Source organism: Zootoca vivipara, chromosome 1 (assembly GCF_965207765.1).
Source record: "Zootoca vivipara chromosome 1, rZooViv2.hap1.1, whole genome shotgun sequence".
Lineage (NCBI taxonomy): Eukaryota > Metazoa > Chordata > Lepidosauria > Squamata > Lacertidae > Zootoca > Zootoca vivipara.
The window spans coordinates 120,158,221-120,173,632 of record NC_142582.1 but is presented as its reverse complement, the minus strand read 5'-3'; the positions used below and the strand labels follow the sequence as shown (position 1 = coordinate 120,173,632).

General features: G+C 43.1%; 1 protein-coding gene and 1 long non-coding RNA gene across 4 annotated transcripts in view; one reads left to right on the top strand and one right to left on the bottom strand.

Moving 5' to 3' along the window:
• Positions 1–15,412, bottom strand: part of WDR20 (WD repeat domain 20) — a 48,899-nt gene that overhangs the window by 22,286 nt on the left and 11,201 nt on the right. The gene's annotated exons all lie outside the window — the stretch shown is intronic.
• Positions 2,296–3,374, top strand: LOC148687735 (uncharacterized). Its single transcript, XR_015950860.1, has 2 exons — positions 2,296–2,430; positions 2,934–3,374. It is a non-coding gene; the product is annotated as an uncharacterized LOC148687735 (long non-coding RNA).

Here is a 15,412-nt window from a genome sequence, read left to right as displayed (position 1 = left end):
AATGCAAGCTCACCTCAATACAAGCTCACCTCACTGGCACTGTTTCACTTCCTCAAGTGCATTTGTCTGCCCAGAATAACTCTTTGAAATATGATCATCCCTTTTGCTTGCCTGGATGGAAAGAGAGATCTGCATGTGGGAAAACCTCTGGGTTTTTGCAAGGCTGGAATGTGGACCGTAATTCAAAGGTAAGAATGACAGCTGCTGCTTCCCCTGACTGTTTTGCCTCTCGCCCACCCATTTCTGCCTCTATTCCCACCCACTGCCGGCATGTAAGAAGGTTCCTATGAGGAAACTCATCCCATCCAGAGTTTAGTGTTCCATGCAAACTAGGGCAATGTTTTCCACTAAATCCAGTCCGTAATGTAGTATTAAGTCAGACTCAATGGTTAGCCACTCTAACTGTCCAATATTATTTTTCCTCTTTGGAATTAGAATTATTCCAATTTGGCTTCATTTTATGGCCAAATGTATGGGTTTCTTTAAGGTTACCCTGCTGGCCAATCAGCAGCAGCTTCAGGACAGGATTTTCAGGAGGAGAAACAGGTGGTGTGTCTACTTCCCTCTCCTCAGTAGTTGTTTCTCAATTCAGAGTAATACTACAGTCAGTAAGTTTCCAATGCAAGTCTCCGGGGGGGGGGGGGGAGAGAAATGGGTTTGGAGGGTGGCATATTTGGATAATAAAAAACAGCCACTAGGGAAAAGATTACTCACCGTCTCTCAAAAATTTTGATTTGATTTTTTAGGTTGCTACAGAGATGTTACTCACATCTGTATGTAATGTCTACTTTGGCCCTTAAGCAACAGGATTTTTTCAAGTGCAAACACACCAACTTGTCAATTATCAAGTACTATATATAAGCATCAAGTAGCACAATACAAACAGTAATATTGAAACCCCAAAGATCTTAGCACCTTGGTTGAAAAATGAATGCATTACAGATACTGGCATTTCAGTGTAAAAGAAACTGTTCACAGTCCTATAATACGCACACAACAGAAGTCAAAATCGTAGATGTTCATCTTTCACTTAGATGTAAATAAGTTATCAACAAACTAAATGCAGTTTGCATAATTTTATCTTGGGTTGCTATGGAGATGTTCTAATGTGGTGGTGGTGGTTAATCACTGTGCATTCTCTCTATCCTAAATGGTTGTGTCAAATTCTGATTTTGTACTTTTGTCAAATTGTAGAGATGTTTTTGATCATATGGAAACTGCCTAGTAAGAACAGGTGAGAATTACAAAATTATTCAATTTAGTATTGCAGCATGCAATAAAAAAAATATCCCAGAGACACCTGCTTTATGAAATGTTAGGAAATGCATAGAAGTCTTAATTTGCTTTTGCCTTGGAATGGACATGTTTTATTCCAAGTAAGCTATGAATAAAATGCCATTTTACAGCACTCCTTAAATTCTAAAAATGAAAACCAGCTGGTTTATACATGCATTGTAAATTGATTGTCAGGGTCGTAAGAGGTGCAGAAGTATTTTAACTCTAAGGCAGCACGAGGTGGAATTCTAGACTGGAGTTAAGATGAAGTTTTTGGAATAAGTTAACTCCTTCCTGTCCATAAGGGCTCCTGACCTTTTTGGGTCATGGACACAACTGCAAACCAAGGAAACTATTATGGACACCCCAAACCATTCTATTGCACACAGCAGAATGTTTTTTTCATGTTTAATTTCAGTGAGGGCGGGGAGACCCTGTGCACAGAAGCATATGCCTCTGTGGGCACCACGTTGGTGACAGCTGTGTCCCAGTGCTATGTCTGTGTAAAGGTAGATCAGATATACTGGTTGCAATAATTATGCAAGCCTACCATGCAACAGGTATTGGCAACAACTTATGTAAATCAGAGTCAGATTTTTTAAAAAACATATAGGACAGGATACAAAAAATTCTAAGCAACTGTTCAAGTGCTCTGGTGCATGCACAAGAAAGTTTCTGTTCTCCACTTTCAATTAATGTTCCTTTTGGTACGCCAGAGACTGTTTCTATAAGTGCTTCAAGGTGGTCTTTTGCAAAGCAAAGGGGCTGTATGTGCAGAAGCCCAGAACAGAGCTCTTTACATCCCACCTACTTTAGCAATTGATTGACTGCATTTCTATTCCACACTTGAGTAAGTTCACAAGGGAAGCAAACTATCAGAAAACAAAGCGTTAAATGCAATGAAAAGACAAATTGAGTCTAAAATCAGAGAGTTATATGTCAGTGAGAAACTAAACAATTTGTATTGTTTTTAATGGTGCTTCTTATTGTACATCACCCTGTTATTTGATAATCTGACAGTGAAGAAAGAAAGAAAGAAAGAAAGAAAGAAAGAAAGAAAGAAAGAAAGAAAGAAAGAAAGAAAGAAAGAAAGAAGGTCTGTGGGAATAAAGAGGTATTTGCTAAGTGCAAGAAGAGCATCAAGGAAGACACCAGGTGAGCCTCTCTGAGTTGAGCAGTCTACAGTCAGGTCAGGGCACACCTTCTGAAGAGGCCTTTTCCCCAGAACCCACCTGCATAACCTTATCTCTCTGGTGTACTTAAAGGCTTCAGAAGCAGAGTTCAAAGTCAAAATAGGTATAAGGTACACTAGTCAACACTACAGTAGGCTCATAAATGGATCAGGATCAGGCGGGAAGGTAAACGCCGTTTCCGTGCGCTCTGGTTTCCGTCACAGTGTTCCGTTGCGCCAGAAGCGGTTTAGTCATGCTGGCCACATGACCCGGAAAGCTGTCTGTGAACAAACTCCGGCTCCCTCGGCCTGAAAGCTAGATGAGCGCTGCAACCTCATAGTCGCCTTTGACTTAACCGTCCAGGGGTCCTTTACCTTTTACCTTTTACACATTATAGTGTTTAGCTTTTTGTGTTCCTTTGTTGTTAATACTGTTTTATAGATTATAAATATTTTATTCATGATTTCCCTCTGTCATTTTTTACAGCAACAGTTCCCAAAATGAATGATTTTTCATAGAACACTAGAAGGAGGAGGAAGTTCAACTTAAATATCACAAGTTCATCTCCCACCCCATAATGAAACGTTTCAATTTCCCACCCCATAATGAAACATTTAGTACCAGCAACACAATTGCCTTGCAGCCAGTAAGTGGTGAAATTCATTGCTCATCTGCTCCCTCACACACAAACAGTATGTAAGCATAGGTTGGTTAACAGGTCTGATTTATAGATCTTCTATGCTGCATGACTGCAATAAGCTGTGTATGGGAAACACAGTTTCTATTCCAGGGTACTTAAGATGTGAATGAACTTATGCCAAAGAAGGAAGACAAGAACAACTTTTGAATAGGAGAAGAGAAAACAGCAAGTTGTCAGAACAAGTGCATTTATGTTGAACCACAGAATGCTTTGCAAAAGTACGGCTTGGTGGCATGAAAAAAAACACACCAGTCCACTGAAAGGAAGAAAAATGAACAGTTGTACTGTAAACGTAAAGCGGATTAGCTTAAGCAAGTGAGCTTCAAACAGGAACTTGTCAGAGATAACAACAGCACAGCATGGTTACAGACATCTAAAGATCAAGAAACCTCGAGCCAACCCAGTATGCCATCTTGAGAAGATCACAGAGTATGAAACACACACATTCTCTTTAAGGAGCTCTAACCAACTCTGGTTTTAATAACATGGCACCAATGAAAACAGGTTTTCACCATTGGGGACACAAGAGGGAAAAGCAAGCTCATGGTAATGCCAACTCTCTTCTAAGCTTCTTGATTTTCAATGACAATAGCTTGACATGATGTCTGAATTGGGAAGATTAAGGTTCATAGTATGCTTTTGATAGAACTTTGTGGTAACCACTGTCTGAGCAATTCTGGTGTCAGGATAAAGTGTGGTTGACAGAAACCAGGAAGTGCAGGATGGAAGGGGAGAGTAAATAAGTGACAATGTAAGCCCTTTGCAGCCAGATTACAAGCAACCCATAGTTTGGTTGTAATATTGGGACTGTGTGCCAATGGTCCCTTCCCTGCAACTGCAAAAAGACTGCCCCTCACTCCACCGCCACACAATGAGTTTGCACCTCCCTCTCCTTTCCTGGTACCACTGGTGCCAAGCTCACAACTCTTTGCCACCACTCCTCAGCACTCAGTAGTTCACAGGGTGTAAGCTGCCACCGCCACTACCTACTACTGCATTCCTCCACTTCCAGATTGGCCAGTTGGAACACTGGCTGGTGTTTGAAAGGAAGGTAGCAGAAAAGAGAAGGGGGAGGGAGGGAGGGAGATGGCAGACAGAAACAAGTAGGCAGAAGGAGGGAGATGGTGGCAGTTCTACAAGAATTAGCAGAATCCCAGCAGACAAGAGTCTCAGCCTCAGTGACAAAGCATTAAGGTAAACAGTTAAGCAAACACGCAAGGTAAGCACCTGCCACCTGCACAGGTTTAGCAATAGGGCCAGTAGGCAAGGGCAGATAACCTTCCCACTTTATCTTGCAAATCCCAACTTCACAACTGTAGAAAGCCAACAGGGTTGTGTTTTTGCGTGTGATTGCGCAGTGTGATTGCGCAGTGTCATATGTACAACTATTTGTCTGCTGCCCAAAATATTGCTGCAAAATGCTTTCACACTCCTTGTATGAAAGATTTCCCATGTTCACTGAGACAGAAAAAACAAGTTTAAAGCATGTGAACAAGATTACTGTTCTCCTTGCTTATATACACTGGTCTCAAATTTCCCTCCCTAGCAGGTGTTTTCCTATCGGAGGAGTAGGGAAAGGTTTTGCAGAGACAAAAAATGTTGTCAGACGCAATTTTAAAAGGCCTCAGTAATTATTGAGCAATTCAATTTCAGTAGCTCTCTCAAAATGATTTCTGCTGTAGACTTCTCCCTTCCCCAAGGTCCAACTGAAACAATTAAAAGATGCGCCCTAGCAGCATAACAACGTGAAAGCAATTAGCCTCATTTGTTTCATAATCGTACAACTTGTTAACCTGGTTTAGTAACATTTGGAAGTCTGGCTTTGTAACTGACAGCCAGCAGAAAGGAATTCACATATTCTCAAAATGGTGCCATATGCAGCTACTCCGTCATATGCATGCAGGTAGTCAACTGGTGGGGTGGGAGTGAAAATGAATGCTGGGGTTTTGGAGCAATTGGCAGCCACCACTGCTAGAAGACAAGCTGGCATTTTAGTGGGTTCCCTCCTGGAAATGTGCTCTCTTTCACTTCCTTCTACTTCCTTACCCATCCTACTGTACTAGCAGTGATGTGGGGCAGAACATTTTCCATGCGTAAAAATGTTTTCTTAAAAATGAGTTAGTAGCATCATAATCAATAAATGCAATTTCACTGGGCATGTTCAAAGTTATTAGTTGTCTCCACCCCCACCCCCATAACTATACAGTAGGTACTTTCTCATGTTCCATCTAGTCATGGAGGCGAGTGGGATTGTGGCTACTTATCTTGTCCCTTTTCACCAAACATGCAGAAGCCCTGCCTGCACAACCTCTGCTCGCTGAGCAAAAAGTGAGAACAGGCTATAGGGGTGTTGGGTCTGTGCTAATGGCTGGTCAGGGCTCCTAAACACACATGCAGCTGTATGCACTAGACTAGAGCCTGTTTCTTAATTCTACAGAAGTCAGGCAACCAGCCATCTGCAACCAACTATGCCCTGGGCCTTCCGGACTCTCATTCCGCCAACAAAAATAAGGTACCTATTTACGGGACATTGACACAAAACTTTGTTCATATACCATTACGATACAAAATAATGAAATTTCACCAACCCCCCCTTCCTTCCTTCCTTCCTTCCTTCCTTCCTTCCTTCCTTCCTTCCTTCCTTCCTTCCTTCTCTTTCCACGTCTCTCCCCACCCCTACAACTCCACATTACTTATAACACATTACTTTGCCCAATACAAAGCACTTTGAGTTTGATAAATTTAGCATAACAACAGGGAATATGTCCAGTTATGCTCACTGTGGCAAGTATGTAACTTCACTGTAGTGAGCAGCCTGCCTTTATCCCAATTTTGAAGCTGTAGAAAGTGGCAGATATCTTTCTATGGAGATCCCTTCCACCTGGGCCACTAGGCAGAAAGTTAAGGGTCATCTGACAGCTATGTTGCCAGACAAGCTTGGTTATTCAGGAACAGACTGCCTTTCATTGCCCCCAATGTTTTTTGTGCTTGAGTTCAGGAAATGTAGAGAAGGGGTTACTGTCTTTTTCTGTGTATAAGATGAGGTTGTTATATTATAAAGAACTGTTAATTTTTTGGGGGTCGTCTTATACACGGATAGTGTGGGGGGAGAGCGCGTGCGATTGGTGGCAGCCGTGAGCAGGAGATTTTAAGTGGTGATTTGGCGGTGGCTTTTGGGCTACGGCAATGTGTGCTGGTGATTGGCTGCTGCTGTGGGAAGTGGCCATGTGTTTGGCGGTTGCTGGTGGCTAGCAGGCAGACGATTGATGGCTTCAGTGAGTTGTGCAACTCTGGGCAATTCCCCCCCACAAAAGCTTAAGAAGTCTGGGCAATCCCCCCCCCCAAAAAAAGCTCAACAACTCTGGGCAATCTCTCCCCATTTCCTTAATTTTGAGTCCCAAAAAGTAGGGGTTGTCTTATACACGGGTGTGTGTTATACACGGGAAAATACAGTATCTATCGAGTTTTTCGCATGGCCAGCAAGGAAAGCCAAAAATTGTAGACAACTGTTTCGGTGCCTTCAATTCTTAGTGTGCTTTAATTTCCCTTCTTATCAGACCTTCTCATTCAAATCCCTTCAGCTGCTGGAAAAATGCTGGCGCTATATAGCATGTACGGTTGTCAGAGTACACGGTACTTCTTAAGTTGTTTACTATTAGTCAAAATAAACATGACGAATAAGATCCTAATTTAGAGCATGGAACAATTTTCTGGAAACTCCACAACATGACCCAATAGGTAAAAGGGCAGTGGGGTGATTATTTGAGGTAGGAGATGATGAGCCAGAACTCCAAACAGCTGAAGAAAGAAGAAGCTACTCACACCTTTTCCTCCTTTGGATCAGTGTTTAAAATTGCAGTACCTCTCAACTTCCTTATTCTCACCTGCTATGCAAAGCCTTCTTGCCTATCTGGTTAGGGCACCTCCTTCACCCTTCCAAACATTGCACTATCCAGTAAAGCATGCCAGATTAACCCCTCCCTGACATTGGTGAGAGGCCTTAATCCCCAACAGCCCATCTTGGAGAAATAAAATGAATCTGGAGCCAGGCAAAAGGGAGGGGGGCAAAAGGAGCGCTCCCATTCAAATAATATCCTTTTGTTCCAATCAATAGGTTATAGACAGCTATGTGTGAGCTCCTCATTCTCTGTACACCCATGCAATAGCAGGCTGGTGGAAGAAACATTAATTCATAAATATTGTTCAGCTTCTTTATAATCTTGGCTACATCCATCCCTATGACACCCCTAAATTAGATCACTCTCTCTGCTTTAATCAAATGTACTCTTTGAACTCTAAATCATGCTAATTTTACAGAAACAGTGATGATCAAGAAAGATGTGGTATAATATTACTGATAGCTTAAAGAAAAACTATGAAGACAATAATAATCTAAGCTCATTAATCAATAATCAGTTTTGTTGAGCAAATCTGAGGGTTAAGAGGGTACAAAGATAATAATAAAACACCACTGGCAATGGGAAAAATTTTGATGTATACATGCCAGTTAGGCGGAGGATTTCTGCCTATTCAGGCAAGAACGTAATTAACCGTTCCTAGAAAATCATTTTATGTTACAGTTCTTGAGTTAGAAAGAATGTTGTTGTTGTTTAGTCGTTTAGTCGTGTCCGACTCTTCGTGACCCCATGGACCATAGCACGCCAGGCACTCCTGTCTTGCACTGCCTCCCGCAGTTTGGTCAAACTCATGTTCGTAGCTTCGAGAACACTGTCCAACCATCTTGTCCTCTGTCGTCCCCTTCTCCTAGTGCCCTCAATCTTTCCCAACATCAGGGTCTTTTCCAAGGATTCTTCTCTTCTCATGAGGTGGCCAAAGTATTGGAGCCTCAGCTTCACGATCTGTCCTTCCAGGGAGCACTCAGGGCTGATTTCCTTAAGAATGGATAGGTTTGATCTTCTTGCAGTCCATGGGACTCTCAAGAGTCTCCTCCAGCACCATAATTCAAAAGCATCAATTCTTCGGCGATCAGCCTTCTTTATGGTCCAACTCTCACTTCCATACATCACTACTGGGAAAACCATAGCTTTAACTATACGGACCTTTGTCGGCAAGGTGATGTCTCTGCTTTTTAAGATGCTGTCTAGGTTTGTCATTGCTTTTCTCCCAAGAAGCAGGCGTCTTTTAATTTCGTGACTGCTGTCACCATCTGCAGTGATCAAGGAGCCCAAGAAAGTAAAATCTCTCACTGCCTCCATTTCTTCCCCTTCTATTTGCCAGGAGGTGATGGGACCAGTGGCCATGATCTTGGTTTTTTTGATGTTGAGCTTCAGACCATATTTTGCGCTCTCCTCTTTCACCCTCATTAAAAGGTTCTTTAATTCCTCCTCGCTTTCTGCCATCAAGGTTGTGTCATCTGCATATCTGAGGTTGTTGATATTTCTTCCAGCAATCTTAATTCCGGCTTGGGATTCATCTAGTCCAGCCTTTCGCATGATGAATTCTGCATATAAGTTAAATAAGCAGGGAGACAATATACAACCTTGTCGTACTCCTTTCCCAATTTTGAACCAATCAGTTGTTCCATATCCAGTTCTAACTGTAGCTTCTTGTCCCACATAGAGATTTCTCAGGAGACAGATGAGGTGATCAGGCACTCCCATTTCTTTAAGAACTTGCCATAGTTTGCTGTGGTCGACACAGTCAAAGGCTTTTGCATAGTCAATGAAGCAGAAGTAGACGTTTTTCTGGAACTCTCTAGCTTTCTCCATAATCCAGCGCATGTTTGCTATTTGGTCTCTGGTTCCTCTGCCCTTTCGAAATCCAGCTTGCACTTCTGGGAGTTCTCGGTCCACATACTGCCTAAGCCTGCCTTGTAGAATTTTAAGCATAACCTTGCTAGCGTGTGAAATGAGCGCAATTGTGCGGTAGTTGCAGCATTCTTTGGCACTGCCCTTCTTTGGAATTGGGATGTAGACTGATCTTCTCCAATCCTCTGGCCATTGCTGAGTTTTCCAAACTTGCTGGCATATTGGGTGTAGCACCTTAACAGCATCATCTTTTAAAATTTTAAACAGTTCAGCTGGAATATCATCACTTCCACTGGCCTTGTTATTAGCAATGCTTTCTAAGGCCCATTTGACTTCACTCTCCAAGATGTCTGGCTCAAGGTCAGCAACCACACTACCTGAGGTGTACGAGACCTCCATATCTTAGAAAGAATAGGCAATAACAATTTAAACTTCTATTGAACTTAAGTCAAAAGTCATTGGAAGGCTCCTCGACAAGTTCTGAAAAACCGTGTTACTTTCCCCCACCCAAATGTTAAGACTCTAGCCCCAACACAATCAGGAAAAAGTGTTACAACAGTAACACATAGAGCTACAGCGATTCTAGAAGTAGAAAAATTAGGTTTCGCATGTGTTCATGACACACTGCCTACAAATTTAGTACTTTCCTGCTCTGGTTAAAAATGTAAAACTAGCTAACCTTCTACTTTGATTTGTGTAGCTTCTCAACTCCATCACCAGAGTGAGAAACTTATTTAGTGCCACACACACACAGATGCCTCCAGGAACTGCAATCCCAGACAGACTTCTATTTATACTTGAAAATATAATTACAGTGTCTCCTGTGCCATGCCTCCCAATCCCTGTTCTCAGTCACTTTTATAAATCCTATAAAAAGGATGTAGCAAAGGCCTTATTTTCCTACTCCCTCTCTTTCTAGTTGCAGCAACTTGTTTCCTGCCTCTATTAAGTCTTCAAATATTCAGCACTCCATTTTAATTACTGCTCATTTGGACAGATCCTCCCTCCATAACGGCTGCCCACCTTTTCCTGTACTGGTCCCTATTTGCAGCTTGAAGTCATTTGGAATAATAATTCTCTTCTCTCCTCAGAACGAGATATTGGGGTAGAACATTGGTATTCTGCGAGACATGAGATATTTCTGAGCTGCTTGTATGTTTTATTGCTAAGGAGAAAAACTAGAACCAACTATTTTGTCCTTTAATTAAGGATTTTTTGAAGCAGTCATAGCAAAGCCTCTTCCAAGGGATTACCAGCACATCAGTCCAATTAAGATTTTACCAACCCAAGGTAGCTCACACTACAATCTCAAACTTCAAGGATACCATCTTAACTGGCTTACGTTCCCAATGCTGATGTATCTTGGGCACACACCACACCAATCATGTTAGCTGATAGTCCCGGAGACAGCAACATATCTTCACTGTTGGCAGAACTATTGATGGAGTGGCCAAGATGGGCAGCAGGTGGTGAGGATCAAGCTTAGCCCAATTTCTTTGCTGGCAAAATAACTGAAAATGAGTTGCCAAAATACATTATTCCTCTCCCTGCCACCACCTACACTGCTGTGACAGACCATAGACTCTAACTGCACCTAATTGCAGCACAGTAACACCAGTATACAAACCGCCCCACACTAAGGAAGCCCCTTACTCAGATGACAGAGCACACATCACTTGGGTCTCACATAGTTTCCACAATGGGAACTTTGGTGAGAAGATCTATGGTGGAAGGACAGACTGCACAAAGAGAGGGCACACTACATGAACAGCCTAGCCTCAGCCTAGCCTAGCCTCAGCACAAATACAGGAAAAGCTCATTGCCACCATTGGCCTTCTCAGAACTCTGCCTCAGGATTCAAAACAGAGATTATATTCCGCTGCTTCAAAAATGTTCACAAGGAGGAAAGGTGCCATGCCTCACAGTTTAACTGCTACACACATCCCCCACATCTTGCTCCTCATGCTTCAATACTCTCAATTGTGTAGAAGAAATGCTCGAGTCCATGAGCAGCATGTGCTCTGCTCCAGCCACTGCAACTGCAACTGCTGGTCAAAGGTGCAGAGGCTCCCCTGCCTTATAAGATCAAGGCCTGGGCGCAACTACTTTGAGCACAGATCTTTGTTCTCCTCGTCCATTTATTTATCCATACCCAGTTTTTCCTAGACTATATGCACGTAAGAGTCCCACTTCCCAAGGAAGGGGTAACTTTTGTTTCAGGCAGTACCCTTCCTCCACACAACACTGCAAGGGCACCAGAAGGACAATGAGATGGGAAAACCATCACTTGCTCATGAGCACTTTGACTCAGTCAGTCCAGCGACTGTGTTGCAGCTGGTGATCATTACTCATCAATGTCCCTAAGGCACTTCAGAGGCAGAACTCCAGGGAAGGATGTTCAATATTATACAAACCCCAGACAGCTTGCTTGGGAGGAAGCATATATTGGACGCAGGCTGCCCTAGGAGACATGGGCTCAAGGTTCTGCCATACTCATTTGAAAAAAAGGATCCTTTTAGGGCAGGCATCCCCAAACTGCGGCCCTCCAGATGTTTTGGCCTACAACTCCCATGATTCCTAGCTAACAGGACCAGTGGTCAGGGATGATGGGAATTGTAGGCTAAAACATCTGGAGGGACGAAGTTTGGGGGTGCCTGTTTTAGGGTATGGCCCCCTACCCTGTAAAAAATAAAACTTTCTCCCACACCCAATAAGATTTTATTCTTTCCACCTTGCATTTTTCTTTCAAAGAAAAAGTATTAGCCAAAGGCTAAGCTTAACTCTTATTCTATCAATTTCTACTAAGCAGAGGTTAGGTGGCCATCTGTCATGGGTGCTATGTTGAGATTCCTTTATTGCAGGGGGTTGGACTAGATGAACCTCAGGGTCCCTTCCAACCCTACAATTCTATGATTCTATACTAGCAGAAATTTACCTTTATAGGTGTCTTTTATATACTTTGATGTCAATAATGCCCTTCTTTGTCTGTTACCACAAACCGCTTACTATAGAAGCTGCTTCCCTCCTAAAGGTAAAGGTAAAGGGGCCCCTGACCATCAGGTCCAGTCGTGTCCGACTCTGGGGTTGCGGCGCTCATCTCGCTCTATAGGCCAAGGGAGACGGTGTTTGTCCGCAGACAGCTTCCGGGTCATGTGGCCAGCATGACAAAGCTGCTTCTGGCGAACCAGAGCAGCACACGGAAACACCGTTTACCTTCCCGCTGTAGCGGTCCCTATTTATCGACTTGCACTTTGATGTGCTTTCGAACTGCTAGGTGGGCAGGAGCTGGGACCGTGGGCAGGAGCTGGGACCGAGCAATGGGAGCTCACCCCGTTGCAGGGATTCGAACCACCGACCTTCTGATCAGCAAGCCCTAGACTCTGTGGTTTAACCCACAGCGCCACCTGGCTTCCCTCCTACAGCACTGCAAATTATAAACTGTATTTCATGCAGAGAACATGTTTGGATTAACGTATATAAATATAATAAATATATGTCTAAAATAGAAGCTGCCATCCATACCCCACATCTGGCTTAAGTACTTCACAATGAAGTGTTGGTTCTCCTCTCCCCCTGCATTAGTAGTTTTAACTCACAGTTGCTACCCAACTTTTTCTTGTTGTTTTTTGATGCTGCAAAGCAGTCAAGCTTTCTGCCCTTTGCATGCCAGAGTTCCCTGCTGAAACCAATGCTGGCTTGGGAGAGTTTCTGCCTCCATTCTCAGGATGACCCAGTCCCCAAACCCACACTTAAAAACATGGAAGCAAGCCATGGGACTACCGGTATTATAAGGTATAAATAAGCCCTGAAGCTGATGAGTGAAGCTTTGGTAGAAGCAACATTTTCAAGTTTAGCTCTTAATGAAACTCATTTCCTGGCCTCAGGACAATGCAAGGATTTGGGAAAGGGAGCTGAGATGTCTGAATGGCTTGGCTGTTCTCAGCCATTTTCATCCTTGTCCTCCATCAAAATGATCTGTGCCATCTGACATGGACCAGCACAGTCACTCCTGTTTGCACATGGACTTAGTAGTGAATCAAGGCAACAAATGCACCATCTTAACATCAACCACACCTCACAACTCATTCCAGGCAATGAACTTTTTCTTCACTTGCCATTTTTCATTTTGCTTTCCAGTATCTCCATCTTGAGTTTTGGAACTTCTGGACACTATAATCCACATATATGAATCCACATTCACTGTGTTGTTGCCAGAGACAATGTGTAATGGCCACATGTGGTTTCTCAGGATCCTTGAGGAGAGTATGCAATAGCTGTGATTGAAGCTAGTCTGTGAGATGCCAACTTGTGTCACTGTGGAGAAATACTGGGTGGCCTCAAAGATTTCTACTGGAGGAAGAGATCATATTATATATGCCTGCCACCAACTGCAACCTCAAAATCATTTGCAACATGTTTATAATGGGAACATCCATTCTTTGACATATCTCTAGGTTAAGGGAAGAGATTATTGATCCCTTAAACATTTAAATGAGAAAAGGTATGAAGCTGAGGGAATCTGTGGTTTCTTGGAATAAGGGTTCTCAGTTTGTGCAGGATGTTTAGACAGTCACTTCTTGGAGATAACTGATTCAGAAAAGGAACAAGGTTCTATAACCAGATACACAGTATGGTAAAAGTCTGTTTTGACATAACATCTAAACTGGACTCTATTGCTGCTTAATGCAATGAAAACAATGTCAATGAGACCATTTTCCAGAAAGTTTTCTCATCCTATCCCTGCTAGAGAATAAAAAACAACTTCTTCTGCATCCTAACAAATAAAAAGGGACTGCAGCCCATTTTTAGATGAGGAGTTATCAGCCACAATGAAGAAGTATTCAGTGCATCTTTTGCCTTAATAACTGCAGAATGGGCATGAGCATTGGAACTGACCCAATCTGGAACTGGCTGTGTAGAAAGCTTGGCGTGTCTCAGGAGCATAAAGATATTTCTTCACTGCATCCTCCCTCCCTCCACCTGCTCACATACACACCCACACCAGGGCAGGTCTTGCCTCTGTCAGGGACTTTGTCTCCTGAGAGAAACTTTCTTAGCATGCAGGGTTTAAAGCAGCTGCTGTTGTTACTAGAACTGCTGTGCCAATCTCTGGGGCCCGCCCCTAAGAGACAAGGTGCAAGTCACACACCCATCCACACAAAACAGCCTTCTATACTTTATCTGAGCCAAATAAAAGGATGCATATGATCCTCTCATTCACTTCCCACAACACAGCTACACAAAGCCTGTGCAACGCATATTCAACATATATACACACAATGAAAAGACGATATGGTCACATGTGCAATCTTCAGCAATCCTGCAACAGTGTTCTAAGCCAAACAGATTTACGAGAATAGTTTGGTTTCAAGCTCAAGAATGGCATTTAGATAGAGTAGGGTTTTGCACCACTTACCAATTCTGGCAAGAGAAGATATGTGGCATGGCAGAAATGGACAGAGGTGATCTCTTCTATGGAAAGAGTGAGGGAAGCAATCAAGGGTGTCACCAACTGCCACCCAATCCAGCTCCTGCTTTTGTTTTGTTTTATGAGCGTGCAGCTGTTAGTTGCTTTGAGGACTTGTGACAAAATGCAGGCTATAATCTACTACATATCTCTCTATGTATAACACAGCACTAAGGAGATTGACCCATCAGTGCAAGCATTTCTGCTTGCCCAATGGAATGATCTCCCGTCTCCTTCCCCCGCATGCTGATGTGGAAGTTATCCTGCCCACCCCACCCCACCCCACAGCAGCCAATTTGGTGGAGCACACGGTGGGAGGGGAGGGGGTTTTCCCCATTGCACTACAATAAGTCCTTGTGTGGGTTTGTGTTACTGGCACCAGTTAGCTGAATCTGTCCCTCAGTGGCAAAGCAAGTGATGTTTTAGTAAAGCTTGACATTTCACCAATCCAATTCATATATCATTGTCAAGCCATGGTTCAGAAACTTTGACGGGGGGGGCGTTCCTCCTCCCTTTTGTAGCTTGCTGCAAAATCCAGCCTTGACAAGCTATGGTTACTGCAAACCAGAAACTGCATCCAAACCTTCTGGAGTCATAGTTTGGAAGCAATTCCTGGGTGGAAGCAACTACAGTTCATCCAACTGAGATGCAATGACAAAACTAAAGTTTGAGCGAAGCAGGGAAAGGAAGGTGTTATATCTTGTAGGTAGTCAGGCACCAAAATACACTTTGGTCGCTATGCCTTAACCAAACCATAACAGCTGGAAATCAATACAGTCAATTACTAGTGATATATAAGATATGGAAGTCATGAAAGTCCAATGTGTTTCTTTTGAGTGCACTAATAAGCCCCGAGTGCTCACTGGAAGGACAGATCCTGAAGCTGAGGCTACAATAGTTTGGCGACCTCATGAGAAGAGAAGACTCCCTGGAAAAGTCCCTGATGTTGGGAAAGATGGAGGGCACAAGGAGAAGGGGACGACAGAGGCCGAGATGGCTGGACAGTGTTCTTGAAGCTATGAACATGAGT